The following is a 6,031-nucleotide window of genomic DNA, read 5'->3' on the forward strand; positions in this document are numbered from 1 at the left end:
ATAAAAATTCACTAAAAGTCTAAAGGCGGACGAAAATCCCCTCCCCCCATTGGTAACGACATTGCCAGAGCCGCGCATGCGCGCGCTGCCGAGGTTGGACGTCTGTCCAAATAAATATTACACGTATCGTCAATAGAACCAAATCCGCCGAGGAACCAAATCTGCAAACATCAAGCCGCGTCAAACCCGGCGGATATGGTTCCGATTAAAAACGATATCGGCCATTAAGAACGATATCTGCCGGCGGATACGGTATCCGCCGGTGGAACCGAATCCGCCGCTACACCGGCCGTTCCTAGCGGGCCAGCAATTTTCAGCTACTGCACTGGTACTACTACTAGTCGAAGATTTATCGTACGGCAGGTGCTAGTCCACGTCCTACAATTAGTCTGCACGCAACAGACCCTGATTGAAATTTGTACAAGAATTGTATTCAATTGTATAGTCTCGGTTTTAATCAAAGTCTGTACTATAGACTGGAATTTTCTGTTCCGATGGTTTGACAGGTATCATCATCATCATCCATCATCATCATCAATCAATCGATCATCCTCCTCCTCCACTTACTCATCAACATCCTCCTCCTCGTCAGTCAGCATGCAGCAGCATCAAAACAACATATATATATATATTTTGTATATTTGTTTGCTTTTCATTCCTCATTATTACAGAACAGTATTCATCATTGCCATCAACTGTTTAATTAGGCCTCCATCATCCTCCTCCTATCATCATTATGGTAATCATGTATGTCATCAAAATCATATCTCACATCATCATCAATATTACGAGCAGGCAGCATCATCATCAATAAGCATTCAAACTCAGAACTTCATAATAATTTTGTTGGCATCATTATTATCATAATGCAGATATTGAACATTATCATCATCATTGTAGCTGCGTCAGCTACACTAGGCTTGAAAATTTGTAAACGCACACATCAAGCAACTTCAAACAAGAACATGTATAGCAGAAACCAGTTATGATGCCTTTAATCGTATGAGCCCTATGCTCGACCATTGAAATATAGCAGTATAGAGATGGTGGTTTAACTTCGGTAACAAAATAAATAAGGTTCATCTAGATCTACACGTTTATGACAATTATTATATCCAAATGTGTATTGCACGTATAAGGAATGTTTTATATACTTCAAAATTCATCTTCTTCAGCATCATTCCTTTCAGGAGTTAACATAATACAGTCTTACTATAACTAGTTATTCACATACCGGTATTTATATAAGTAAATGACAATAAAAAAATCAAGTATCGTACTCACCAACTGTTTCCTCCAGGCATGGAGCTACTAAGACGGAGTCTTAGCTCAACAACTATAATAACTGTGATATATACATGGGAGTGTATTCGAGTTTCCAAGTGAAAGTGAACCACACCCCACCTGGCAAGTGGTTTCGTTCATCTCATGTTCCCTTCGGTCAAATAATGTCCTTGCAGGGGTCAGCAAAGGTTATGAATGGAATGTGTATGGGACTGTTATTAGACTGGACATAGTGGGAGATATGGAGTTAAAAGGAAACAGGAGTTATATTCGCTAATATTGACGTGCTTATTTCATGCCACTATGGCGCGCTACATCATCATCTTCATCATTACCATCATCATCATCATAATCATCATTACCATCTACATCATATCATCAACACTACCATCGTCATCACCGTCATCATTATCACCACTATCATCATAATCATCATCATCAACACTATCATCATCATCAGTACCATCATCATCATCATCATCATCACCACCACCATCCTCATCATCATCGCCACCAACACCACTACCATCAATGGCACCATCACAAACTCCAAAGTCAAACACAAATGATGTATGAGATCGCATCTTTGGAGCTATCATAACACATCAACATTTAGACCAATAAAGAGGCAAAGAATGACACAATAAAATCCAATGCAGCTTTGGTGTATTGCCAAAATCCTACAATTTCCCATTATTAAACATAGAGAAGCCAGTCAAAATTCACACAAAGAAGCCAAGACTCAAGTACCTTTATCACATAATAAAACTCACTGAAACAATCAAAATAATCCAGTCATTACTATGACTATAAAAAAATAAAAGGAAAATAATCAAAATAGAAAAATCACTTCAAATACTGACAAATTTCATGCTTGTTTCATTTAAGACATGGTGAAAGGAAAACCCTGAAAACTATACTGACAAGTACATCTATACCAGTGTATGTAAAATGCGACATTATCTCGTTTAACTTATTTCACAAACAAATCATTAACCAATTCATTTCTCATAAGGATCAATTACTTGCAGACATCTTTTGTTCACATTCATATCTGTCAAGAACGAGTAAACAGTAATTCATTTCTCAGATTTATATCTAACCTATTTTGCAAATGAGTGTTATCAAACTCACACGGTGATACTACTATGAAATACACCAATCAATTTCCAGTTGACGATTGATGGCAGTGCACCATAATTTGAGCCTTTAGAGAATTCTTTATAAAATTACACAATTCTTCTCTATTTGAGTAATTATATCATTATTTTATATGATAAAAAGCAAATGACTATATAGTTTCTTCAGAGAATTTTTTGTTAGAAATGTCATACATTGTATTAAGGGAAAAATTGTTAAATCTTGCCAAAATAGAAAATAACACAATTCCTCTACGGTGGGGATAATAATAGAACTGAAGTCAACTGATTTTGGAAGCAGGAGAAAACCACTAATTTGTAAAATTTAGCACAGAATTTAGTGCCTCCTGATTTTGCCAATACAACATGATCAAAGGCAGATATCTCGTTTAATTCTTATAATCATTGGAAATTGAAAATTCATTGTACAAGTGAAGATTGAATATTCTGAATTACATATTATATAAATTGGGAAAGAATATAATTTGGCTGCATGACATACTAAATATTAAAAATAATCAAATTAATTATTAATTATCACACAAATAATCTGATGGAAATCTAATGCTCTATGTATTGGAATGAAAAAGTTGACATTCAATTGAAATTCAAAATAATATATTCAATCTTAATTTGCAAATAAAGGCGCATAAATATATATCAAACTCCCAAATACCACTAACGTTGGAATTTACAGCAAATTCAATTAGTCCTAATAGGAAATAAATGTCAATATATATATTAATGGTAATAGCAGCGCTGTAGCATTGGGATTATCGATATAACAACGAGCTGGGGTTAAGTCTTCTACTACCACTGCCCCCAGTATACCAAAACTTAGGCACACACATGAAGATAAACAAAAGGTGAAAAAACAACAAGTTTTTCTCACGAGCATGGAAGAGCAAATACGTAACAATATTAAGTACAGTACAATGCGTATAATATTCAACAGCCAAATACTAATCCTTACGAAATCCACCTCCTCCTGCAATGTCATAATGAGGTGGAAATCCATAAAATAATCCTAAGAATGACTATGTCGATACAATATACGGTATAGAAACAAACATGGCTGCTCATTTCTGCATCAAAAGGTGAACCAAAAAAGAAGACAATCTCGATATAATTTCAACATTGTCCGAGGCACGTAACTACTAGAGACATCACTCATGTACCAGAAGTAATCGTTGTGATAAAAAAAGGCAAAATACATCCAAAACATCTAGATTTCTCCTCTCCAACAAGTGCCCCAACAAATCCAGCACTGATAAAAATGCATATAACACTGACATGGTTTAGAAGAGAGAAAAAATCAGCTATCGACTGTGTAATACTTGTTATCTAGTCATCATGCCATGCATATTGAAGTCAAACTTTGAAACTTTCCAAAATAGTTCGGTCGAGAGGAGCGTCTCCGCCCTTCCCAGCCAAATACTAGCACTAAATCCAGCAAATCCACTCACATCCAAATATTACAAAACATCACATCACAATGTGAAGAATATTAATGCTAATTGATTGATAATTGCCTACTATTAAAGATATTCCAAAAAATGGTACCAAATAACAGGATATTACATACGCGCAAAAATCCCCGCAAATTTACAAAAGCATTCTATACCACTATTCAAATCCAATAGTTGAGTAATTCTGTATATATAGATATATATATAAAAACAGGCAACAAACATTAAATACTCTTTTGATAACACCACTGTTAATACTAAATAGTTCATATATTTGTATCAAACTCATATGATCTGTTTCATTTTGTTTTTGTTGTTTTTTGCATTTTTTTCTTAATTTACAGAAGGGTTTTCACCACAAACTAGTTTCAAAATTTATAGGTGTATAATGTTGAAATAAAAGTGAGATATTCATGCCCCATTTAATACTCAATTCACAATGCAACAGTTTGTTTTTATAAAACCAAAAAATACAGTAAATCAATTACAATTCAATGATTTTCTCAAACATTATAAATTCACAAAATTCATGATTTGAATGTTACAGCCTTACTATCTCCAACATTTCTAAAACTCCAGATGAAGAATATTCTCTATTCTAAACAAAGTTTACATCAATACATTCGAAGACACAAGTTCCATATACAATTCTTAATATTCCAAACAGCATTTGCCTTTAGTATCCATCATAATGATCTTTTCTTATAAACAAGAAATGTTTAATAAATTCTGGGATAATGAAGATATGGATGCATCTCGCTACAATGTTTCAATTTGGTTTATATGCCTCTATTGATTCAAAATGAAATTATTTGTCAACATAGTTTTGATACTCTAAATGACCACACTTCTACACTGTGTGAGATAAACAATAAAACTTAAGTACCGGTACAGCTTATCAATCGTGTTATAAGCAAAAGCAGTTCGGGACATCAAAACATGGTATATATTCATGTTCTTTCCCCAACATACTAAAAACACAATATAACTTCCGACTTTCCATGGTAAACATGTTTTTTTTTAAGAACATTGTTTCACGAGTACTGGATCTTGATTAATTCAATTACTTTTTTATCTTCTGTAAATTTGGTCCATTTCTGTCTTTTTTTTCGGTTTGTATTATAATATAACCCACAATCATCTGCTACTACATGACATAAAAACAGATATCAATAGGCCTACATACGGTTTTGATAACAAATTAAATGGGGAATAGGAGGGAAATTGAGTCGAAATTCATAATTTTGATGCTTTAGAAGGAACGATTTTTAAATTGTTTGTCATATAAGCACCTATAGGGACAATCACACACTCACATTGACAGACAAAAAAAAAAGAATGAACAAAGACATGGCTGTGAAACAAACAATCCTAATCAGATCAATATCATCACCATATTCATCATCATCAATCATCATTACTATTGTCAATATTAAGGCTACACAATAGTTGCAAAAGAAGCTGAAATGAGGTAGATAGGTGACTATCATATCTTATAGACAAAACACCAGCATATCAGCATTGGCCCTATCAGAGCAGAATATTAATAGAGGTATAAAAACCTGTGCCTTATTTGTTTTATTTTAATTTTTTCCGTGAAGAATTACGATTGAAGCACATGTACCAGGTATACAAGTACTATTCAATATCAAATGAAAACATCTCCTGCCATAAGTGTAATGATTAAATTGATTTAATAAAAATTTAATTATTTTACACAAAGGATGCATCTCACGTCTTCTGTTAGAGGTGTCATTCAATTAAAAAAAAATATTCTCTCAATTTCATGCTCCACCATTATAGAGCAACATCTTTTCTGCAAAATCAAACATGCCTTAATGCAGAATAAAATCTTTAACATCCCTCTTTTAACGGTGCTATGGAAAATAAGAAATTTGAAAAACTTCTTTTTTATCCAAAACATGAACAAACGCACGACATATCACAATTTTTTTTTCTCAAAAATTCTGCTTTTCTTTCCCAATCTACTACTTGCTGATTTCACACTATCGGAAGTATTCCATTAATTATATATATATAATCAAACAGGTTCTACAAACGCGTGGTGCAGAACATTGTATAACTGCCATTAAAAATCCACTTGAACGACAACCCATAGGCACTAGACTTTGACACGAA

This window comes from Lytechinus pictus, chromosome 12 (genome assembly GCF_037042905.1).
Source record: "Lytechinus pictus isolate F3 Inbred chromosome 12, Lp3.0, whole genome shotgun sequence".
Taxonomy (NCBI): Eukaryota; Metazoa; Echinodermata; class Echinoidea; order Temnopleuroida; family Toxopneustidae; genus Lytechinus; species Lytechinus pictus.